Genomic DNA, 27,242 nt, shown 5'->3' with positions numbered 1-27,242 from the left:
TATGGAGACGTGTCAACAAACTAATCGTTGTGAGTAATATCTTAGTAAAGATATTTTTGTATATTCTATTTTCTACATGTTCAATGTTGTAAGTTTTTTTGAACTTATGATTTTGTGAATATGAATGAGCTTCTATCTGTTTGATCAATATGGTATCTGTTAATGGAATTGACTAAGTACAAATGTGTGAGATGTATCCAAGGTCATTCGGATCATCTGATAAGTCTGAGATATCTACTATATGTTAACCAAATGGTCATTATATAGTTGTTATAGCAATCCCAGTTTTCCCTTCATTGTTTAATTGTATTTCAGACTCGATTCCGTGGATGTGTTGTTGTCTTTTTCCCATTTCCATCCTTTACTCTTTGTATATGAGTCTTGGGTCGTGTTGGGTAGGTTTAAAACAGGTTGGTTGTGTTTGGAAACCAAGAGTTAGTGTTCATTAAATTTTCATAATGGTTCATTTAATATCCTTATTAGTGGTTACAAACTTGTATATCCTTATTAGTTGTTCATTTAATATCCTTATTAGTGGTTACAAACTTGTTCATTTAATATCCTTATTAGTAGTTTAGTTACTACCCTTATTAGTGGTCCATTCATATTCAAACTTGTCCATTCATATTTCAATTAGTGTTCATTTAATTCTAACTTGTCCTTTCATTTTCCAATTAATGGGCTTTAATAACAACCTTTCAATACCAACTACATCAAGGTTGCCTATAAATTGAGCTCACCTCTCAACTTCTTTCTATGGTTTTTCCCATATCTCTCTCCATTTGTTATACATATTTTGAGTTTAGATTAAGAGTGGTTAGAGTGAGAGTAAGCATTTTCATAAGGGAGGAGAGGAAGGAAAACAAGAGAGATATCTTGAAAGGAAGTGGAAGGGATGGTTTGCTCTTCATTTTGATTCGAAAATGATTGGGTTTTGAGCACCTTCAAAATCCTTCATCTTCTCCATTTGGTCTCTCCATTTGAGGTAGGGATTTCTACTCATCTTTATGAGCTTTAACCTAGATGTTGGGCTTTTGTTTAAATGGTTTGATTTGGGAAGTTAGGGTTTTGAAATGTGCTATTTTGAAAAGAGGGGTTTTGTTTATTTGACTCATCCATACGTGTTTTGGGTCTAAAATAGAGATTGTTGATGTTGTTAGTAATATTGGACCCTTTGGGTTGATGTTGAGAATATGGGGAAAAGCCCTAATTGTTATGATAAATTAATTTGTATAATTAATTTAGGGAAATGAGAAATTGAATAGGAAATATTCAAATTAGAAAGGTATGGGATTAAAAGGGTGTAGTTGGATTTATTTATCGCTCACCTAGACAAAATGTTGATATTTTATCAATTTGGTGCATTTATCCTCTGTTTAGAAATAACTGTTTTAGGCTATTGGTGGAGGATAGTCTTGAGGGTTGTAGACAATGCATGGGGATTAGGCAAACTAAAACTAATCAGTTAAGTATGCTATTGAATATGGTGGTTGGTATAATACATCAAAATTTTGTATTGATTGATCGAATTTGTACATGATAATCACTTATATACATTGTTTTGTATGGGGGGAGATGGGGGATGTACTCCACGATTTATTGGAAGATGGGGGATGGACCTCTAAACCGGATTTTTGTTTGATATTGATACAGAACTAAAATGTGTATCATTTGTGAAGTATAGAAGTGCTTTTGTTTGATATTGATGCAGCACTAAAATGTATATCATTTGTGAAGTATAGACGTGTTTTTGTTTGTTATTGATACAACACTAAAATGTGTATCATTTGTGAAATATGGAAGTATTTTTGTCTGAGATTGATACAGTACTAAAATGTGTATCTATTATGAGGTATGAAATGTTTAAAATGAGTTATTATCTCGCCTGAAATAGAAATACGGTTGATATGAGATGTGATCTCGTTTAAATTGATTGGCCAAGTTATGAGTCATAGTTATGAATTGAGAATTTGATAAGAAATGAAAACTGGAATAGAACATGGTCATATTAGTCATGGGATTGTAATGTGTTAAAAGTTGTTGTGCAAGAGTTAAACGTTTATCAATTGCAAACGTTTTAGTTACTGTTCATACTATGTTTAGCATATCTCTACTGGGCGTTGGCTCACCCTATATGGGACATCATTTTCAGGTACAGGTGTTATGCCACCTCCAAGGACGTAGCTTGGAAGGCTTTAGGCTATTAGACCACCTTTTGTTGTATTACATGTATATCAAGTCAAGGGCTTTCTTTGTATAGAGTTTGCACTCTCTTTTTGCAACCAAGCGTTGTCTTGGGAAGTTGTAAGCCCATAGGGCGATTACTTTTATTGTCAATATGTAATACATTTTGTAAGAATACTATGATGATTGCAATATAATATCTCTTTCCTATATCTTAATGTATGATATTATGGGTTTATTTTGAGGGCGTTACAGTTGTAATCAATTGAACCAAAGGTCGTTCTACTAAGTCATGCTCTGTTTTGCTCTGTACATTTGTTATATGTTTGACCAAAGGTCGTTTTGTCATAAATTGGACTAGTGGTTGTCCCACCATGTAATGAACTGATATGGAAACGATTATATTTAACTAATAGAACTCATTCAAGTAACCTCTTTATTTTGATGTTATTCACCGAGCTCTAGCTCACTCTTATATATATATATATATATGTATTTAGGTGAGCAGTGGGATGCCCAGCCTAAGAGATGTTTAAAGATTACCCTTATTTTGTGACGTCAGCCAAGTAGTGCCTCTCGGATGAGGCTTTTGTCTTTTGTTTTTGTTGCTCATGTTTGACCATCTTTTGTTTTTTCCAATAAATTTAAGTTTTGTAAGTTGATGAATAGTACTCTTTTGTGACAATATTTGAATACAAATACATTATGAGTGCATGTTTGTACAAATGTATTTTGAACGTGGGTTATTAATTTAAAGTATTCCAATATGCCATGTATACACAGCTCAAAGGATAATTTTTGTTATATCATTAATCTGCTTACGTTTCTGGCCCCATATACTTAATTATGATTTGAATTTTTGTCCAAGGCCGTAGGTAATCTCATGATTACTGGTTAGTCATGATCCAAACCTCTAGGGGTGGATTCGGGTCATGACAATTAGGGCTCTAATTGTGTACTTAAACAAGTTCTAGTTAGGGTTATGTTTAATTAGAACTAAGCTAGTTACAAGTACAAGACGAACTTCCTAAATTTTGAGTCCAAGTCAAATACTTTTCCCTAAGATCATGGAACTTGTGTCAAAAAGGACACTACAATGAATAATTTTAGGGTGGTTGACTAGCCATGTAATGTAGATATGAGGGACTTTTCCTTTATCCCTTTCCCTTTTTTTTTTTTTATGGACAAACTCTTATATGTATATGTATTGTAGATATTTTGGAAAAAAATTTATAATATTGGATTGTACTTTTTATATATAAAGAATGATTTGGAGATAAAGTGTAATTTTAATAAAGTGTGAGAGCATGGGCGTAATTAAAATACCTATTTCAATATAGAATTAATAAAAATAGTGTTAAGAAAAACTAATTTGGTTCTAGTTGCTTCGCTTTGAATTAAATGGTGAGTAATTGAACGAAAATGGTGAAAATCAAAAACTAGGGTTTTGAGTGATCAATCTATAATTAGAGCATTAAATAATTAATATTAGAGTGTTCAAAATAATTACTAAACTATTGGGATCGATTAGGATTGGTACGAATTCATCCGCGAAGCATTTTCGGTTTCAAGGTTAAATTCACATTTAAACGAGGGATTAAGAGCTTTTATTATAATGATTCAAAAGTGTAGGGCCCTAATAGGATTCATAAAAGTTAGCTTCCTCACAGCCTATCCCCCTTAAAGAAATTTTGTCGGATGTATAAGTCATCTCCTTAGTCTAGTAGTCGTTGATTGTAACTTGATGTAGGAATACTGAATCTATTTCTAAAATGAGATTGATGTCAGGTATCTTCATGCTTTGGGACTGCGAATCAATGCACAAACAATTCCTAAGGGTTCACATACAGGTTCTAATGACCTATGATACTGCAAATACGAAGGATGCGATGAATAAGATATGATATACGAAATTTAAGACACTGAGATTTCATTGGTAAAAGAGAATTTACACCATCTATGTTGGGACCACAAAAAGTCATTCCAAAAGAGTTCTAACTACTATCCTTGTGTTATATATATATATATATATATATTCCAAGGTTAGCCATGGCTCGTACTATGGTTCCTCAGGTACGTACGTAGTATACTACTTACTCTCAGGTTATTTCTTAGTGAGGTCTTCGTCATTTTTCCCTACAATGCGAAAACTCTACTAGTTGGTCTTTGATTATTGTTGAGTCCAAGCCTTTCATTGCCTCATTTCCTGATATCAGGATTGAGCGAGCTGGACATTCATTCTTAAAATGTCCTAATTGGCCACACTACATTTTTCCATCCAGTCATTAATATATTTGTTAATCATGTTGTTTGATTTTGATAATGTCTAAAATACATTAGATTTATCATTTTTTTAATACAAATATTTTGCATTCACTGACACAAAATATTACCTATTAAAATATATGTTGTATGATGCATTTGTTATATATATGTTAATTAAAGAGATTTTACTATGCATCTTTTCATATTTTAATAGAAAAGTTACTATACAAGTTACTATGCGCTTTTTGAATTTGCAAAAAGTATTTTGAAAAACATCTGTTACTATATTCATCGAAAGCGACCTTTGACTATATTTTCAACACCTCTGCCTGCTATTTTTGAACATGAAGTTTACCCGTGCACCGCGCATTGTACGTGATTCAAGTCTGTTAGAGGAGCATCCCTCTCCCAACGGGAAGATTTTTTGGTATATATAGAAGTGTTTTGTTTGGAGAAAAAGTAGGAAGAAAAGAAGAGAAAATTTTGTAATATTGAAATATTCTCAAATATTGTATTGTGCTTCATTGAGTTATATTTTCTATGAGAAAATTTATTGAGAGTTTTAGCAAAATTGTATAAGGGTTTTTTATCCCTTACTTTTATTATTCTTATAAAAGAGATTTTTTGTGAATGATTTTTTGGGATAAAATCACTTGGATTAGGTGTGACTAGGTACCGGATTCTAAACCAATCGTAATGATCGGGATTGGTCGCTTGTTGTAATGGTTCACTAGTACATGTGAAGCTAGTGGTGTGTTATTATTTGAAAAATAGTGGAGAAATTCCCAATAAGGATACTTGGGCAGTGGATGTAGGCTTCGGTTAAGCCGAACCACTATAAATCGTTGAGTTTGCTTTCTCTTCCCTTTGTTCATTTTATTTCATTACTCTATTTTATACTGTTAAGAAAATTTATTTATTTATCATTTGGGTTAAATTTTTAATTTGGCAATTTATTTAGAAACCCAATTCACCCGCCCTCATGGGCTACTTTTTGGATAACAATTGGTATTAAAACAAGGGCTTTGGCATTTTTTGACTTAACAATCTTAAAATTGATCAAGAGCAACCATTATAGGAACACAAATTATTAATGGTCACTCACCTTCCAACCCTCCATATTTTACTAGAGAAAATTACAATTATTGGAAAAATGGAATAATAATATACATTCAAGGGACATACTACATGGTATAAAAAAGATTATGAAAAATGGTCCAATTATTCCTTCCAAAATTGTAGATACAAAGAAAGTTCCTAAGACATAAGAGGAATGGGATGGGATGATATTAGAAGCATTCAAGCAAACACTAAAGCAAAATATATTTTGTATTGTGCACTTGATCCTAATGAATATGATAAAATTTGTGCTTATGACACAGCAAAAGAGATTTGGGAAAAATTAGAAGTCACACAAGAAGGCACGACTTAAGAAAATGAAATTACAAATGAAGTAAAATTTGCATGTGAAGATGATGATGATGATGATGATGTTAATAATCCTAATGAAGAAAAAAATGACAAGGAAGTGACAAATATTTGTTTCATGGGAGTTGAAGATGATAAGGTAAATACAAATTATCCTACATATGATGAATTATTATGTTTTATTGAGGAGTTACATGATGATTTTCAAAATATTATTTCAAAACAATCTTTTCTCGAAAAATCAAATAAATGTCTTTTAAAAGAAAATGATGATTTTAAAAATGAAAATGAAAATGAAATTTTGAAAAATAAAAATGAAAGTTTGAAAAAAGAAATTGGTTCATTAAAAAATTCTTCAAATGATTTGAAAATTGAAAATAATTCTTCACAAGAAAAAATTGAAGATTTAAATAAAATAATTTCAAGTTTACCCAAGGGAAATATAATTTAAACATATTACTTGGAATCAAAGATGTAGCTTCGACAAAGTTGATATTGGATACAAACCCCACAAGAAACAATTTTTTTATAAAAATTTCTTTGTCAAAGCAATCATTTAGTAATTCTAATATTGTATGTCATTATTGTTATAGGAATGGTCACTCAATTTCATCATGTCAATTTTAAAAAGGATTACATGGAACAAATATGAAATGAGTTCCAAAATCAAGTAATTCTCAAACTAACAGTCACAGACTCAAAAAGATGTGGGTACCAAAGCCGAAACTTGATTTTCTTTTGTAGCTGTGCTACAAGGTGAAATACGGTCGAAAAAAATAGTATTTGGACAGAAAATGTTCAAAACATGACTGGAGATAATTGGTATAGGTAGCATCGGTAAAAGTTGGTTTCCAAATTTGAAAATATTTTATTTGCTAATAAAATTTCTACTCTCTTGCATATATGAATATCATGATTGTTATGACATGTCATACCATGCCATACATGCATACATTATATTTTGACCATGACACAAATCATTTGAGCCACGTGAAGGTAGAGAAAAAAACAGAAGAAAACAAAGTACTTACTATTTTTTGACTAAAAACATTGTTATATTGTTTTTTATGTGTGCACAGAATATTTGAAATTTTGTGATTTAATTTCAACTTTAATTATTTTGATTAAGTCACCTCATTATTAAAGATGATTTTGATGATGTAGTATATTGATATTTTTCATGTGAGCTAATATTTGTTTTATGTGTTACACTTTGAAAAATAAAAAATTTGATTATGTATTCATTGTCAAATGCATGACTTTGATTACATCTGACAAATTGCATTTTTTATGAATATGATTGGCTAATTTTTTTATAGTCACAATAGAAATAAAGAGATTGCATAAACTTATTTTTAAATCTTATGATGCAACTTATATATTTGAAAATGTCCCCAGGGAGAAATAAAAAATTGAGGGGGGATGTAACGCCCTCGAAATAAACCCATAAATCATACAATCTTGACATGCTTAGACATAAGAGAATAAAGCATAATTTCATTCATCAGAGTATTCATTACAAAAATATTACATGTTGACATCAAAAGTAAATGCCCTACGGGCTTATAACTTTCCAAGTCGACACTTGGTTACAAAAAAGAGAGTACTAACTCAAAACACAAAATAAGCCATTGGCTTGATTTACATGTAATATATAAAAATAAACAAGAGCCTTCAACTCCCACAACCATCCAAGCTAAGATCTCGGAGGCGGCATAATACCTGAACCTGAAAAATGATGTCCCAAATAGGGTCAGCCAACGCCCAGTAGAGATATGCTAAACATAATATGAGCAATAACTAAAACATTAGCATTCGATAAATGTTTAACTCATATATACCAAGTTATAACACATTTCAATTTCATGACAAATATGTCCATGTTTCATTCCATTTTCCATTACTTATCCAGTTCTCAATTTATGAATAAGGCTCAAAACCTGGCCAATAATTTAATGAGACTATAACTCATATCAAAACACTTCTGTAATTCACAATAGATACACATAGTTGTTGTATCAATACCACATCAAAACACTTCCATACTTCGTAAACGATACACAGATTCGCTGTATCAATAACACATTAAAACACTTCCATACTTCATAAATGATACACAGATTTGTTGAATCAATGGAGTTCATCCCCTATCTCCTCCCAAATAAAATCTGGTTTAGGAATCCATCCCCTATCTTCCTCTAAACCGTAGAGTGCATCCCCTATCTTCTCTCACACAACACAATGTATATAAACACATATCATATACATGAGCAGTCAATACATAAATTTGATGTATTATTCCACCCGTCATATTCGATGACATAATCAATTGATTAGTTTTAATTCGCCTAATCATCATGCATTGTCTACAACAATATAGCCCAAAGCAATTTATTTCTAAACAGATAATAAATGCATCAACAGATAATTTGACAACAATTTCATAAGTGAGCGATTAATGAATCCAACTCCACCATTCCCTCTTATAATGAGCCAATTTCATTATTTCCAACTCAATTCCATATTTCCATAACATTCCTAAATTAATTATATAAATTAATTCATACAACAATTTATGGCTTTCTCCCCATTTTTCTATACAATGACCCAAAGGTCCCATATATCATTAACAACACCAATATCGTCATTTTAAGACCCAAGATACACATTTAGGAGTCAAAATAATCAAACCCCTCTTTATTCATTTTGAAACCCTAACACCCCAAATTACCCAACTTCGACATTACATCAAAATGACCAATAGTTTATGTCAAAGACGATAAAAACGAGTGGTTATCCCTACCTCAAATTTGGAGCTCAAAGGAGAAGATGACGAAATTTGAAAGTGCTCCAAACCCCAATATTTTTGGATCAAAATGTAGCCCTCAACAAGCTCCACACTTTTTACAAAGGCCCAAGGATAAAAGATCACTCCTACTAGATCAAACCCTAGAGAGAAATTGGAGTTTTAGAGTGTGGTGCTCTCCAATGGAGGTTTTGAAAAAGTAGGAGAGAGAAAGAAAGTCAAAAGTGATCCAAAATGTCACTTTTCGGATTGATATAAAAGTCGCCCCGCTCGAGCGTGGAACTCCCCGCTCGAGCATCAGACACAGACTCACACTCGAGCGTCAAAAGTGCCGCTCGAGCGCCAGATGCACAATTCCAGAAGTTTTGTAGACCATGGTCCCCGCTCGAGCGTCAGACTTCCCGCTCGAGCGGAGGAACAAAATCGAAAGGGCCCGCTCGAGCGTCAAAACTCCCGCTCGAGCGTACGACGACCTGTAGAGAAAATACTGGGAGATGAATATTCACGCTCGAGCGTCAAAATGCCTGCTCGAGCGGATAAGCAACAACAAAGGGCCCGCTCGAGCGTCAAAAGCCCCGCTCGAGCGTCAAAAGCCCCACTCGAGCGTGAAAGCCAAAATCTGAGCATCAACTTTTGGTTTCTAAACACAACCAACATGTTCCAAACCTGCCCGACACAACCCAAGACTCAAATACAGAGAGTAAAAGATGGAAATGAGAATAAGACAACAACATAATCACAGAACCAAGTCTGGAATACAATAAACAAAGGAAGGGAAAACCGGGATCGCTATAACCTCCCCCCCTTAAGGAATTTCGTCCCCGAAATTAGATACGAGTTTTCAAAAACAAGTTTTCCTCAATTCTCAATAGCATTACCAACCAACATTCCATAACCTGACCCATCACTGGTCATCCCATCTCTATTCCAGAGGTAAATTACAACATAATCTCCAACATGCATTATCAACATGCATCTCAAAACATATTCAATGCCAATATTATATTTGCATTTCTAAAACATAATTAACATATGCAATGCTAAAATAAACTTCCATAAACCGAAACATTTACAATGTTTTACAACTTAAGACATATTCAATGCTCTTAAAGTTCATCAATATTACCAAACTACCGACACATGATTACACATTAACAAACAAGTCCGGATATTTCTCACGGACCTCCAACTCACGTTCCCAAGTTGCTTCTTCCACTCCGTGATGCTTCCACAAAACTTTCACCAAGGGAATGGTCTTGCCTCGCAAGACTTGATCCCGCCTATCCAAGACCCGAACCGGTCTCTCCTCTTACGAGGCATCCTCATCAACCTCTAAGTCGGTCCAATCCAATACATGCGATGGATCTGGCTCGTACTTTCGAAGCATACTAACATGAAACACATCATGCACCCCGGACAACTGTGGCGGTAAAGCTAAACGATACGCAACCTCCCCAATCCTCTCAAGGATCTCAAAGGGATCGATAAACCGAGGGGACAACTTCCCACTCTTCCCAAACCTCATCAAACCCCGCCTAGGTGATATTTTCAGAAAAAACATGATCACCTGTCTCAAATGCCAAAGGCCTCCTCCGACGGTCGGCATAACTCTTTTGATGACTCTGGGCTGTAACAAGCCTCCTACGGATAAGCTCAACTTTCTCCGTCATTTCCCTTACCAAATTCGGGCCCAACAAAGGTGCATCACCCACCTCGGCCCAACATACTGGAGACCTATACAAGGCCTCAAACGGTGCCATACCGATGCTCGACTGGAAACTGTTGTTGTAGGCAAACTCCACCAAGGGCAAGTGTCTTTCCCATGACCCACTAAAGTCAAGAACACAACCTCGAAGCATATCCTCAAGGCTCTGAATAGTACGCTCGGACTGCCCGTCAGTCTGAGGATGATAAGCGGTGCTAAAGGTCAATCTAGTGCCCAAGGCACTCTGTAAACTCTACCACAACCTAGTAGTAAAACATGGATCTCTATCTGAGATGATCGACACTGGGACCCCGTGCAACCTCACTATGTCCCGAATATATAAGTCGACAAGATGATCTTCCAAATCTCTCACGCGCATAGGAATAAAGTGCGCCGAGTTAGTCAACCGGTCTACAACCAGCCAAATAGCATCACTACCCCGCTGAGTCCTCGAAAGACCTACAACGAAGTCCATAGTGACATACTCCCACTTCCACTCGGCAGTAGGCAAGGGTTGCAACAAACCCGCTGGCTTCTGATGCTCGGCCTTCACTTGCTGACAAGTAAGGCACTTAGACACAAACACTGCCACATCTTTCTTCACACTCCGCCACCAAAACTGGCGACCCAAATCATTATACATCTTAGTGCCTCCCGGATGCACCTCAAGACGTGAATGGTGGAACTCTCGGAGCACCTCCTCTCGACAAAACTCCGGCACAAACAGACAGTCTCGGTATCTCACACTCAGGTCGGGATACACAGCCAAACCCTTCTCAACCTTTCCACTGGAGATCTTCTCTCGGAGGGATTCTACCTCAAGGTCACCTCTCTGTGCCTCTAACACTCGAGTCACAAGTGTAGACTGCACAACAACAGAAAATAAGGCCGCAGCCTCAACGGATTCGCCCAGAAGCAAATCAAACTCGCCAAGTGCACCCAACATCTCCCACTCCCGAATGGCTATACAAGCTACATCACTAATGGATTTCCTACTAAGGGCATCGGCCACAACATTGGCCTTTCCCGGGTGATAGTGCAACTTGAAATCATAATCCTCAATGAACTCCATCCATCTTCTCTGCCTCAAGTTCAAGTCTTTCTGTGTGAACAGATATTTCAGACTCTTATGATCCGAGAATACCTCGACCCTCTCACCATTAAGGTAGTGCCTCCAAATCTTCAAGGCGAAAATCACAGTTGCTAACTCTAGGTCATGGGTAGGGTAATTTCTCTCGTGTATTTTTAATTGCAGCGAGCCATAGGCCACCACTTTCCCCTCTTGCATCAACACACAACCCAAACCCTCTCGTGAGACATCACAATAAACCGCATAACCCAAACCTCTCTCCGGAATAATCAAAACTAGAGCGGTCGTAAGTCTAACTTTCAGCTCTTGGAATGACTTTTCACAAGTCTCACTCCATACAAACTTGACCCCTTTCCGCGTCAATCTAGTCAACGGCGAAGCTAGTTTGGAGAAATCCTTCACAAACCGGTGGTAATACCCAGCTAATCCCAGAAAACTGCGGATCTCAAAAATACTCTTAGGATGTGCCCAATCTTGCACTGCCTCAATCTTGGATGTATCAACAGACACCCCTTCCCCGGAAACCACATGGCCTAAAAACTTAATTTCTCTTAGCCAAAACTCACACTTCCCAAACTTAGCATACAGTTTATGGGCTCTAAGCAACTCAAGCACCACTCTTAAGTGTTCATCGTGCTCCTCCTCAGAAGATGAATAAATCAGAATGTAGTCCACGAAGACGACCACAAAGCGATCTAAGAATTCCCAGAATATCCAGTTCATCAAGTCCATAAACACTGCCGATGCATTGGTGAGCCCAAAAGGCATCACTAGAAACTCATAGTGGCCATACCGCGTATGGAATGCCGTCTTCAGAATATCCTCCTCCCTGACCCTCAACTAGTGGTAACCCGATCTCAAGTCTATCTTAGAGAAACAACGCCACCCCTTCAACTGGTCAAACAGAACATCTATACAGGGCATAGGGTATTTATTATTAACCGTAGCCCGATTCAACTTTCGATAATCGATACAAAGTCTCAAGGCACCATCTTTCTTTTTAGCAAAGAGGGCCGGTGCTCCCCACGGTGAAACACTAGGGCGAACAAAACCTTTATTTAGCAACTCCTGGAGTTGAATTTTCAACTCACTCAACTCGGCTGGGGCAAAACGATAAGGTGCCATAGAAATCGGCGCCGTGTCGGGCACTAAATCAATGGAAAACTTCACCTCTCGATGTGGTGGCAAACTAACAAGATCCTCGGGAAAAACGTCTGAGTACTCACAAACCACCCTCGGTAATAAAGTCTAGGTCTCATCACACTCACTACTCAAAAAGCTAGCGAGAAGACCACTAAGCTCACTCCACCCTCGCGGATCATACACTAGTGGCAACACACTACCAACCCGATCCCCCAAGAAATGGAAACAATCCCCGCTCAAGGTACACACTGTGACCCTCTGGTGATAACAATCAATAACTGCCCGATATGACGATAGCCAGTTCATACCCAAAATAACATCAAAGCCCAACATAGCCATGACTACAAAAGAAAATGGAAACCGGTTGTCGACGACCTCTATATCGCACCCTCCACACCGTTGTTTCAAAATCAATTCACCCCCAACAGGTGATACTACACAAATAGGAGATGCTAACTAAGCCAATTCTAGCCCCAAAACTGATGCAAATACAGCAGAGATAAAGGAATGAGATGCACCCGTATCAATCAACACATTGGCAACCGAGTTGCAAAACAAAAAGGTACCTCTCACAACAGATGGAGCCGGTACTAGATCCAGCGCGGTAACAGCATACACACGCCCTGTAGGCCCCTGATCTACCTGCTCACCCCTAGGAGCAAAAGAATACTGCACAGACTGAGACGATGAAGCCCCCTGATTGGCCCTCGAGGCCTGTACTGACTGTGCTGGCTGAAAACTCTGCGTCTACCTAGAACCAGACGCACCCGATGTGGCACTCAACTGTGGGCAAAACCTCTTCAGGTGCCCCGCTTGACCACACTGGTAACAAAAGAGCGGCTAGCCTCTGCCTTGACTCTGGCTCGGAGGTCGAGCCGAAGATGAAGCTGCTCTCTGCCCTCCTCCCTTCTACGGGCAAGCTGGAGACTTGTGGCCCAGCTGACCACACCTGAAACATGTAACGTCTCCTTGACTGCCTCTCCCCGAGCCTGCACTCGGCACTGGAAAGGTCGATCTAGCAAAATGGGACTGCTGAGGGTTAGAGCCCCTCTGCCTCCTACCATCCCCCTGACCACCCTGACCCCTCTTGGAGCCCCTCATCCTCTCATCCTCCTCCTGCATCATAATCTCCATATGGGCCGCAGCATCCACAAGGAGCCTATACTCCCCGGTCATAGACCCCCCAACTCTCATCTTGAGCCCGTGCCTCAACTTCTTCTCAAATTCAAGACAACGGCGTTCCTCAGACGCCACAAGCTCAGGTGCAAACCTGGATAAACTAGTAAATGCGGCCTCAAACTCAGCCACTGAAGAACTTAGCTGCTTAAGTTGACAAAACTGGTCCCTCAGCTTCTCCCTGACAGTTGGAGATAAGAACTTCTCCTGGAAAGCATCTACAAAGGCCTCCTATGTGCCACCAATACGACCCCTCATGAACTTCCACCACTGACCCGCATCCCCCTTAAGCTGGAAAGATGCCAAGGTCAACTTCAATGCCTGTCTTCGATGCCGAGCATCTCAAACGTCTTAGTCATCTTCTCAAGCCACTCGTCAGCCTTCAGTGGCTCTTTCAGTTCCGCTACAAACTCGTCCGGATTAGACCGGAAGAACTCCCTCTTCAGAAAAGAAGGCCCTGCCTCAACCACATGGGCCTGGGCTTGATTCTCAGCCTTGAGAATGCCCATAGATTCCCTCAATACTCCTGCCATCTCGCGGTCTAAGGCGCCCATGGCCTGTTGACCTACTGGCTCGGCCACATTGGCCTGACCAACACCCTCCTGCTGCACCGGAATCTCATCCGGTATAGGCATCTCCTGCCTCCTAGGCCTACCTCGCCTATCACCACATCCTCGTCCTGACATCCTAATAAAGGTAACGAAAAACATTAGCACATTCACAAATGTGCCGAAGCTATAACACTCGCATCCTAAAGCGTTGGACAATAGTAATTCATTCCACGTAAGCACATAATCACATAAGCACTTATGAATTTCATTTTCGGATAATGACAGTCCCGAGGCGTTAGTAGAGTTCTGGTTAGAAACAGCATTGATCAAGTGCTTTTCCAACAAGACTCACAGAAACCCAAGGATTCAGTCAACATCCTAGAAATTAAATCCCATACCCAAGTAGTCACATAAACATGTTATCACATAAACACACAACATTACAACTAAGTCTCTAACAAACGAGACGAACCTATTGTGATACTAATCACTTCCCGCGTACCCAAAGTATTCGAACCCGGTACACTCTGATACCAAGTTGTAATGCCCTCGAAATAAACCCATAAATCATACAATCTTGACATGCTTAGACATAAGAGATTAAAGCATAATTTCATTCACCAGAGTATTCATTACAAAAATATTATATGTTGACATCGAAAGTAAAATGCCCTACGGGCTTACAACTTTCCAGGTCGACACTTGGTTACAAAAAAGTGAGTACTAACTCAAAACACAAAATAAGCCATTGGCTTGATTTACATGTAACATACAAAAATAAACAAGAGCCTTCAACTCCCAGAACCATCCAAGCTAAGATCTCGGAGGCGGCATAATACCTGAACCTGAAAAATGATATCCCATATAGGGTCAGCCAATGCCCAGTAGAGATATGTTAAACATAATATGAGCAATAACTAAAACATTAACATTCAATAAATGTTTAACTCATATATACCAACTTATAACACATTTCAATTTCATGACAAATATGTCCATGTTTCATTCAATTTTCCATTACTTATCCAGTTCTCAATTTATGAATAAGGCTCAGAACCTAGCCAATAATTTAACGAGACTATAACTCATATCAAAACACTTCTGTAATTCACAATAGATACACATACTTGTTGTATCAATACCACATCAAAACACTTCCATACTTCATAAATGATACACAGATTCGTTGTATCAATAACACATTAAAACACTTCCATACTTCATAAATGATACACAGATTTGCTGTATCAATGGAGTTCATCCCCTATCTCCTCCCAAATAAAATCCGGTTTAGGAGTCCATCCCCTATCTTTCCCTAAATCGTGGAGTGCATCCCCAATCTCCTCCCACACAACACAATGTATATAAACACATATCATATACGTGAGCAGTCAATACATAAATTTAATGTATTATTCCAACCGTCATATTCGATGACATAATCAATTGGTTAGTTTTAATTCACCTAATCATCATGCATTGTCTACAACAATCAAGACTATCCTCCACCGATAGTCCAAATCAATTTATTTCTAAACAGATAATAAATGCATCAATAGATAATTTGACAACAATTTCATAAGTGACCGATTAATAAATCCAACTCCACCATTTCCTCTTATAATGAGCCAATTTCATTATTTCCAACTCAATTCCATATTTCCATAACATTCCCAAATTAATTATATAAATTAATTCATACAACAATTTAGGGCTTTCTTCCATTTTTTCTCTACAATGACCCAAAGGTCCCATATATCATCAACAACACCAATACCGTCATTTTAAGACCCAAGATACACATTTATGAGTCAAAATAATCAAACCCCCCTTTATTCATTTTGAAACCCTAACACCCCAAATTACCCAACTTCGACATTACATCAAAATGACCAATAGTTTATGTCAAAGACGATAAAAACGAGTGGTTATCCCTACCTCAAATTCGGAGCTCAAAGGAGAAGATGACGAAATTTGAAAGTGCTCCAAACCCCAATATTTTCAGATGAAAACGTAGCCCTCAACAAGATCCACACTTTTTACAAAGGCCCAAGGATAAAAGATCACTCCTACTAGATCAAACTCTAGAGAGAAGTTGGAGTTTTAGAGTGCGGTGCTCTCCAATGGAGGTTTTGAAAAAGTAGGAGAGAGAAAGAAAGTCAAAAAGTGATCCAAAATGTCACTTTTCGGACTGATATAAAAGTCGCCCCGCTCGAGCGTGGAACACCTCGCTCGAGCATCAGACATAGACTCACGCTCGAGCGTCAAAAGCGCCGCTCGAGCGCCGAATGCACACTTCCAGAAGTTTTGCAGACCATGGTCCCCGCTCGAGCGTCAAACTTCCCGCTCGAGCGTCAAAACTCCCGCTCGAGCGTACGACGACCTGCAGAGAAAATACTGGGAGATGAATATTCACGCTCGAGCGTCAAAACGCCCGCTCGAGCGGATAAGCAACAACAAAGGGCCTGCTCGAGCGTCAAAAGCCCCGCTCGAGCATGGAGGCCAAAATCTGGGCATCAACTTTTGGTTTCTAAACACAACCAACATGTTCCAAACCTGCCCAACACAACCCAAGACTCAAATACAAAGAGTAAAGGATGGAAATGAGAATAAGACAACAACATAATCACGGAACCAAGTCCAGAATGCAATAAACAAAGGAAGGGAAAACCGGGATCGCTATAGGGGAGAGACAATTGATATGACAAACGTAACCTCAGGGAGAGTTTTCTTCAAATTATGTTTTGATTATATGCATAATTTCAGGGGAGTTTTTCTAAAGATAAAATTACTCTAAATTTGTATCTTTCTCCTTATCTACACAAATGTTTTTATTATTTCAAAAAGGGAGAAGTTATAACGATTATACCTGAATTGTTTGTCAAATTTTTTTAAAAAGAGAGAAAAAATAAATGCTTGTATTATTATTGTTACATATTTCTTGTCGCATTTATTTCAAAAAAAAAATTTATTTTTCCCTCATCCGAAATAACTTTTTTTTTTAATGATGTCAAAAGGAGAGAAGAAATATGATTTATATATGAATTTTTAACAAAGAAATTGTTAGTAAAAAGGGAGAAAATATAATGTAAATAAATACATGTATTATGATGTTGAATATTTTTATATTACATTTATTGATTTGAAATTTTGTGTTAAATTCATTCTGCTATTGCCATCAACAAAAATGAAAAGATTGTTATTCGTGTTGTTTGATTTTGATGATGTCTAAAGCACATTAGATTAATCATGTTTTTAATACAAATATTTTGTATTCATTGACACAAATTATTATCTGTTCAAATATATGTTCTATGATGCATTTGTTACAAATGTTAATTAAAGAGATTTTACTATCCATCTTCTAATATTTTAATAGAAAAGTTACTATCGCTCTTTGAATTTGTGAAAAATATTTTGAAAAACATTTGTTACTATTCATCAAAAGTGGCCTTTGACTATATTTCCAATTCCTCTACATGCTATTTTTGAAAATGAAGTACGCCCATACTCTACGCCCCATATGTGATTCAAGTCTGTTAGAGGAGTGTCCCTTTCCAATGGGAAGATTTTTTGGTATATATATAAGTGTTTTGGTTAGAGAAAAAGTAGGAAGAAAATAAGAGAAAAATTTGTGATATTCATTTCTTAAATATTATATTATGCTTTATTGAGTTATATTTTCTGTGACAAAATTTGTTGAGAGTTTGAGCAAAATTGTAAAAGGGTTTTCTAACTGTTACTATTATTATTCTTGTAAAAGATAAAATTTTTGTGAGTGATTTTTCGATATAAAATCACTTGGGTTAGGTGTGATTTGGCACTGGATTCTAAACTAGTCGGAGCGATCGGAATTGATCACTTATTGTAAAGGTTCACTGGCACCTGTGATGCTAGTGCTATATTAGTATTGGAAGAATAGTGGAGAAGTTCCCGCAAAGGATACTTGGGGAGTGGATGTAGGCTTGGGTTAAGCTGAACCATTGTTGAGTTTGCTTTTTCTTCCCTTTTGCTCATTTTATTTCATTACTCTATTTTATATTGTTGAGCTTATTTATCATTTGGATTAAATTTTTAATTTGGTAATTTATTTAGAAACCTAATTCACCTGCCATCTTCGGTTGCCTTCTGGGTAACAATATTCTTTCATTCTCGCCCACTCCTCTATTGTTGTTGTGTTCCTTTTATATAAGGTGCTAACGTGGCCTGGTAATTGATTGTTTCACACTTCAAATTGCTTTCTGCTTTGAAATTTTTTCCCGGCTTAGTTACCTATGATTGTTGTCTGTTGATGGCATGCATATTTGCACCCGAGCGCTTTCCTTGATTTCCGACCAGTTAGGGACATTCAAACCTCTTGTGTCTCATCCATTTGTAATGATATCATTAGTTCGGCACCCCTGGGCATTCCAAAAAAATTTCTTTCAGATTTTGTTGTTATGGTTGTTGGTGTTATTGGGGTTCCCTAGAATATGGCTTATGTACTGCATGCTTTTGGCTGTTCTTTTTTTGTCCCACATTGACTTGATTCTTCTTTTTCCCCAACCTCCAAATCCTCTTGGACTCTGTCTCCTCTCGTTCTGAATACAATGCTGTATCAATTGCATCCATAAAAGTGGGAAATCTTAATGGCAAATTTTTTCCTGTAATTGTATGGTCTAAACTTTGGTGCATTCTCCTCATCATCTGCCACATACTGGGTTACATACCGGGCTAACCCTTAGAAATTGTTTGCAGTGCAAATCAAAAATATCTTACAAGGCATATCACTACAACAAATTAAAATTTTAGAAATAAAAATTGAAAAAAAAAAAAAAAAATTGGTGATAAATCCATATTCCCACTGTTATATGTCGTTAAGGACAATGATGGTTTTATTGTGGATATAAGGACATTTTTTGGTCAAAAGGACATTACCACATATTTGTTGAAATTTTTATTTTAACCTATCTGTTGAAATCTTTTTTTATTTGTTCTTTTTTTTTTTGAACCTATCTCTTCAAATTTGTATCTATCTATTGAAATTCACAAAGTCTATTTTTCCTATCTGTTGGAATTCACCAAGTTTTTTTTCCTTATCTGTTCAATTTTTTATTCTATCTATTAAAATTTGAATATCTCTCTCTCTCTCTTCTTCATATTATTATTTCTTCTATTCATTACACTTATCATTCTTCTTTAATCTTAACGAACTTAGGGTTTTGAGAGCTCTGGTGTTCCCAGACAAGCTCAGAGAGAATGGTAATGGTGAAGAGAGCTAGACAGTTCTGTTGTGACAATTGGATAGTGGAATATGAAGGTGGACGCTGGATAACAAAGCTATCATAGCCATTTTTTGTGGAATTTTTGGGCAACGCAGAATGTGAGAACCCGAATATAAAAATTAAGTAAATAATTAAATAATAATATTACAATCTCAAATATTTTGGTAGTGAATTCTAAGGTGCAAATTAAATATTATTGGAGGATCTTTTAATTAATTTTAAACTTAAAATAAATTTGTGGTGAAAGTTTTTAATTTAGAGGCAAGATTTATAATAAATAAATAAATAATAGGGGACCAATTAGTTAGTATATTTTGATTTAGTAATACTTGTATTTTATTTAAATTATTGGGATAGAAAATAAAATAATATAAAGAGATAATAATTTAAAACCTTTTGTTTAGATAATTATTTAGAGTTTTGTTTAGATATATACAGAGCAACCCTAATTTTCCTAACAAAAACCCTAACCCTTAATTATAATTGCTTTGCACTACACCTTCAACAGATAACAGCAGCTACGAGAGAGAGAGAGAGAGAGAGAGAGAGAGAGAGAGAGAGAGAGAGAGAGAGAGAGAGAGAGAGAGAGAGAGAAGTTTTCAGCAACTTTGTGGTTGAACAACTCTAAGGTAAGAATCAATTTATTCTTGTTCTATTATAGATTATTGTTTACATAGTTATGGTGCTTGTGGGTGTTGTGAGTTGGTGGAAGAAAAAGGAATGGATTGGTTGATGGGGAGAGTATTCTAGAAATTTTAATCGAATTCATAATGTTGCTCCTAAGAATATTAATCTGCCAGCAAACTTTAAAAATCAAGAAATCAAATCAAACGAATGAATTTTAATCTGAAATTTTTACAGTAGATTAATTACATACTGAATTGTATAGCTGAATTTGTTCATAATTTTTGGGAGTCAAAATCCATATAAATTGAGGTATTTAAATCTGTCCAGGAAACCAGTCCGAAACGGTAAATTCGGGAGTGTTGTTCTCTTTGGGTATAAATCCAAAAATTATCAAATTAGTGTCATTAGAACCGGTTACGAGTCTAGTTTCTTGCATTTTTTACCTTGCGTTGATTGCTCGTGTATACTAAGAGAACCGTCAATTTCTTTAAAGTGCTGCAGAAAACAACCTGTTTGGATATAATAAATTATAGATAATTATTTTGATAAGCAAATCAAGTGAAACCAATTGGGTTTGAAAATTAGGATATATTAGATCATATCTGGAGGTTATTGGAATTTTTCGAATAGCGTGGAGTGGGTTTTGTAATTTTCAAAGTTAGCGAATAAATTGCGAAAACTTGTTTGAAACTCTGTTTTATCTTAAAGTTATTTTTAGTGAAGTTTCGATCGGAACCTATGTCTTGGGTGTTTTTAGACCTTGAAGAACATGAACTTAGGTAATATTTAAGAGTAACGGTGAGTTGGGTTGAGCCGTGTTAGTGCGCTTTAGTTTGGGGTTACTTAGTTCGTATTCTTTAGTATTTTTAAATTAGTAGTGACGTGTAGTTTTCATATTGGTTCAGGGCACTAGTTGGACTTTCATACTCTATTCGAGGATTATATTATTTTGTTTTCAGGTGAGTAGTTTCATGCTACGTATTTTTATAAATGTTCCACTACCCTGAACTGTTGGAAAATTGAATTGTTGTTTTAATACTAAACTGTTTTGATAAATTATTATATTATCAATGGAATCAAATTATTTCTGAAACATGTGTGAACTTGGCATACTGTAAACTATTTGTTTTGGTCTCATGTTTATAATGATGAACCACCATATTTTGCGAAACTGATGTGTATTGATTATTGGGACCATGTGTGTATTTAGTCCAGGAAAATTATTCCACTGTGTGTGGTGACTCTGGCCACTAGGGAACAGATCCTGGTTGGGCCGTGATGACTCTAGTGCTCAACGATTGTAAGGAAAAGACCTTTAAAAATAACTAGGTGACCTTCAATCGGATCGTCTTTGAGAAAAGGCCCAGGTGCCACCTTGAGGATGACTCTTAGTTCGGTATTGGATCCAACGGGGCTTATAGCCTTGAGAACTGTATGGCAGATTATTTATTTTTATTGGTACCCAGAAAATTATTGGTGTTCATGTTATAATCTGTTTTAAGTGGAAAATGTTGTTTATCATGTTCTTGCGAGACATGAGTATTTTAAGTGTTGAACTGTGGAACCTTCTTTTTGAAACAGATTGTATTTACCAAACTGTACGCCAATCTAGTTTCTGTGATATATATCTTATTTTGGAATTGAACCCTGTTTTCAAAACTGTATTTACTATCCATGTTGCTACTCACTGAGCTAACAGCTGACTTAGTTATTTATCATTTCCAGGTGTTAGAAAGGACTTAGAGTCGACTCATGGCGTAGCAGGAACTTAATTGCATGGACCTCTAGGGCATTTATTTAATTTGTTTTAGGTTGCTTGTCGAGTTTTGTGCATACATTGTGGTTGAGTTTTATTTAGAATTATTTTATGTTGTGGGCGGTTTGTGTCCCATTTAGTATATATATATTTTTAAAAAGTTGGTTATGACTTGTTTTTCAATTGTGGCATGTCACTGGATTGAGTTTTGATTTATTTATTTCTGGGCTATCATCACATTTATTCTTTGTGGTTTTGGGTTCATGTTTAGGCTTACGTGTGCCTTGGGCTAAGTCCCTGTGGGCCACGGCCGGTCATGCCTGGATTTGGGGTGTGACACTGAAGGGCGTCGTGTGAAACCTTTACGTCTGGGTTAGGCCTTCCTAAACGAAATCCTAATCCTAGGAGGTGGAACCGCAGAAAATATGCCTTCATTCTTAGCCTACTGCTAGCCAAATCTACCTCGTCGTTACTCTTCATCGTTGGATCGCTACTGCATTTGAAAAGCCTAAGTACGATCTCTGATCTAAAGGAAAATGACTTGTACGTGCCTAAACTTCATCAAGCGCCAACTCAATCGCTTCCATTTAGAGATCCTCAAGGACTTCGAGTCCTTTCAGTCTTGTCTCCACAAATGAATCAAGGTCTCTCTCTCTCTCATATTCTCTTATTCTCTTTCATTCCTCTTCATCTTTCTCTTTCTACCAATTTCTCTCTCTCCTTATTCTCTTATTCTCTTTCATTAGTACAAATTGAAACGAATTATCATAATTGTCCTTATGAACTTAATAGTTTAGCGCATAGACTTATAGACGAAAGAAATTCAAAATTGGACCTATGGCCTGTGCGCCCAATTTTAGGGACAAAATCATTTTTATGGATGAAATATTTTGGTTGCCAAAACTATAATTTTTTTTTTTTTTTTGCGACCAAATTGGACATTTAATTAATACTCTTTTGGAACAAAAATTGTTGTCTCAAAAAGTAAATTCTTTTGGCAATTCTCCATAAAACTGCATATATTAACAACATTTAAAAAAAAAAAAAAAAATCGCTAAAGTTCATTTTTTGACTTTTAAAATTGGCCTTTTTTGTGATGACTCTAATGATGACAAAAATTTGCTTTTTAAAATTTTATAACAAAATTTTTACTTTTAAAAATGAAATGTTTGGTTCTCAAAGTTCTTATTTATTTTAGTATATGTATGAGAATCATGAAATGATTTAATGAAGGAATTCTATAGAGGATCATGATTCATGAATGTATGGATCTTATAAAAGTCAAGCCATGAACCAACGAGTTCAGATCCTCTGCCATGGTTCCTGCAGTATTTCCAAAACGACGTCGTTTTGGACTCTTTTTTTTCTCTCTTTTTCAGCTCTCATAACCAGAGAGACAGACCACCAAACATTAAACTGGGTGTCAAAAGCTTGAATTCCAACTCTCATGCCCATGCCCATTACCATTAAACTGGGTGTCAAAAGAGATCCATACTTGATGGATATTTCATTGATTTAGCATTTTGTGGAACACTTGGAGGAGGTGATTTTGAATCCATCTTCCAAGTAGGCACAGGAGTTCTCGGCCCACCTCTTTTCCCAACCAAAGTCGCTCGTTTCAAATGATAATTGCGAACCAGTGAGGAAGATGATGAAGATGAACAACCTTTTTATGTAACCAAAAAAAAAAAAAAAAAAAGAACAGCCTCTTTTCCCTAATCTTACATTCCCTTCATTCTACTCGTCCATTTTCATTCAATTTTCATTCAATTTTTGCCTCGGCATTCTCTATCACACATGAATTAACCATGATGTTCTTGACAAAAACAATCTTCAGAAGTGATTTTCAAAATTTGGGTTTTGCTGAAATTGTGAAAACAATGATGGGTTTTGGGTTTAAATACACAAGGAAGAGAGAGAAAAGAGGAAGAGATTGAATATCCATTGCAATCGAAAACTCTCATGCCCATTACCATTAACAGAAGGATCACTCACACTCTTCAAATCACCTAACCCATTATAATTTTTATAAGAAACCCGAGACCCATCATTTAAATTCTCAGATCAACACAGTTTTTATGTCTAAAAACATACCCATTCATTTCAAACAAAAATCCAGAGCCTAGAGGGCTTATCGAGCGATTCGAGCTTGTCAAACTCATCGACCATGCACCGAACGTCGTCATCTGAACTGATCAACACCAGAGGGGCTTCATCATCGTTGATTGGGAGTTGATTAAGATCAGAAATCTTCGATCGGAGCCTTGAAAAGCCAATGTAAACGATTGGGGTGGTTGGGTCGCCGACGACGAGAGAGAAATGGAGTCGGAGGAACTGAATGTGGCCTCACCGCCACAGTCGTCGCTGCCCGTCCCTCTTTCCTCTTCGTCTCTGGTTTTCTGTTTTAGATGGTCTCTCTCTGGTTTTGAGAGCTGAAACAAATAAAAATAAATAACAACAACAACAACAACAACAAAAACGACGTCGTTTTAGAAGCATCGCAGGAACCATGGCAGAGGATCTGGACTCATGAACCAACACTCTTTATATGGAGTAGGATGGTTGAACTTGTTTCCATTTAATTTATAAGAAATTCAGTGAAATTTTTGAAAATAATAAACAAAAAAAAAACTTATTATTATAGTAACATTAGTGCGTAATTCATGAGTGTTTCGTTTATTGTAATGATGATTTGCGGTAAAAATGAAATAATTACTCCTTGACCTCTCAATGGAATGAGCATGGTACTATATTGATAAATGAATATATACTTCTTTTCTTTTTACCGAACAAATATCACAATGTAAATTTCAAAAATAAAAATTCATTTAAGTGAATCAACCACTATTATACTGTTGCATTCTTAATAAGTGAGGTTGTTGATGAAAGACAGAGAAATACTAGTAAGTCTGGTGAATTTCAAAATGCTTTTACTGATCCTGTTCTTCACACTGGGACTCACTTCGCCGCCATAAAATCCATCTGTACAAGTAGTCTGATCCGTTATGGCGGCACTCATCCAAGTCTTGATGCTGTCCATCTGAAACAGCTTATCAGAGCTACTATCAACAGTTGTCATTGCTTGAATAGATTGCTTGAGCTCATCTATGCTGCTTCCAATATTGTCTATGCAGTCCTTCATGACAGCTGCGTCTGTGGGAGTGTAACCATTCTGTTGAGCAAGCTTCGACACCAGTTTAGATGTGCTCTTGGCGGCTTTTAGGGTGATGTTAAGGGCGGTGTTGCTAAGCTTCCAGGGGTTGATTTGGACAACGGCAGCGTAGCGAGAGAAGGTTTTGAAGCAAACTGATGGGTATGTGGTGGTGTTGCAGGCGGTGCTGATGAAGTTTGCATAGGCTTGATTGGTGGTGGTGGTGGTGGTGGTGGTGGTGGTGCTGGTGGTGGCTGAGACTGGTTGGGTATGGTGGGAGATGAATAGAAGAATGGTGAAATGGAATGTGAGAACATGGAAGGAAGATGGGTTTGGGAGACTGTGAGCTTCCATGTTTCCTCTGTTTCTTTTCCTTTTTCTTCTTCTTCTCTCACTAGAGATTTGTATTGGTGAATGTGTTTTGGAAGAGATTAGATTATTTATAGAGCAACTGCCAGGTTTATTAGTTTAGGCGGGAGACAGAGAGAGTTGGTTGTTTTGGTGAATAAAGAAATGAGTTGTTTATGAATTGCGAATGTGTAATATGAACATATATTTCGCTGTCAAATGCCGCAGCAGCCACATGCAATGGGGCTAAATATGAATTTGAATTCTCATTCTCACATGGTACGTTAGGACTTTCTCATTAGAATTTTATTTTTTGCTCAAAGAATAAAAATGTGCATGTTGATTGAAAAATTAATGTAGGTCCAAATTAAAATTTTTATGTAAAGTAAATCCTATCAAATTTATTATTGTTTATATAAAATATTTATTCTACTCTTTGTTTTTGTTTTTTGTTTTTCAATACAGTGGAATTGGTGTGCATCATACACAATCTTATCGAATTACGTATATCTGTGAGCCATGTTTTTCTTATTTATTTATTGTGTTACTATTTCAACCATACTAAAAAAAAAACCTACATTTTTCTTTATACATTTTCCTAAACATTGTGTCACTATAATTCAACATACCAGGGTTTCATTTATGATAAATAGAGACCTCAATTTTTATAATTTCTTTTGAAACCCAACCTTGTGGTTCTTGCAATTAAGATTCTAAATTTTCACTTTATCGCAAGTTTAACTCTAAAATTGAAAACGTATTGCGGACGAATCTGTACAAACCCTAATTGACCCAGGTAGCTTAGTAATCGTTTCTAACACTCTAATATTAATTATTTAACTCTTTCATTATAGATTAACCGCTTAGAATTCTAGTTTCCGATTTTTACCGTTTTTGTTCAATTGTTCACTTTTTAATTCAAAGTGAAGTAACAGAAATTGAAATATATTTTCTATCACTATCTTAATTAATTCTACACTTCAAACAGGTATTTTAATTCATAAATTTATCTCATGCCCTCACACTTTATTAAATTTGCTTGCCTCAAATTCATTATATTATATAAAAGTACACCCTATTATGATACTCTTTTCCTATAAATATCTAAACTATCTTAGGGTAAATTAGTACACAAATATAAAATGAAAAACCCCCAAAAATACCCTCACATGGCCAGCCACTTTGATATATGCATATATTATGTTCTTTCGGAAAATATTTGCTTCAAATATGAAAGAGAATTTGACTAAGTACTAATATTCAAGAAATGTGTTTACACCTCTAGTTCTATCATGACTAAGCTACAACTAAATTGCGTTTTGATACATAATTAAACATCCTAATCAACCTCAGTTCTTTCCTTTCAACTGAATCCAAAATTATTCCATTACATTCCAACAAAAGACATTTTAGACTTTTTACCACAATTTTTCTATAAATAGACCACCTCCCTTAACAGTTTTACACACTCAAACACATATACACACACTCATATTCATCTAGAAAGAGGGAAAGAGGAGAGCTAGAGTAAGCCTTGGAGGAGGAGGGGAAAAAAAATTAAAAAATTAAAAAAAAAAGAAAAAGAAAAAGAGAGAAAGCTTGCATACACTATTCCTAAGCAAACAAGTAAGTCACAACACAACAGATCCTTCACTTTTCTCTACTAAATACATGGTATTAGATGCTTAGAATATTTTTTTCAAGTATTTATGTGTGGTATTCTTGTGTTTGAATAAAAGAAGTTGAGT

At 36.3% G+C, this 27,242-nt stretch overlaps 1 pseudogene across 1 annotated transcript; it reads right to left on the bottom strand.

Annotated features, from left to right (window-relative positions):
- Positions 1-24,608: 24,608 nt before the first annotated feature.
- Positions 24,609-25,617, bottom strand: LOC114316381 (pectinesterase inhibitor 4 pseudogene; annotated as a pseudogene). Its single transcript, XR_014328166.1, has one exon. The product of XR_014328166.1 is annotated as a pectinesterase inhibitor 4 pseudogene (transcript).
- Positions 25,618-27,242: the final 1,625 nt, after the last annotated feature.

This window comes from Camellia sinensis, chromosome 1 (genome assembly GCF_055761805.1).
Source record: "Camellia sinensis isolate YWXY chromosome 1, ASM5576180v1, whole genome shotgun sequence".
Lineage (NCBI taxonomy): Eukaryota > Viridiplantae > Streptophyta > Magnoliopsida > Ericales > Theaceae > Camellia > Camellia sinensis.
Note: the sequence above shows the minus strand (reverse complement) of the source record. Positions and strands in the feature narration are given on the sequence as shown.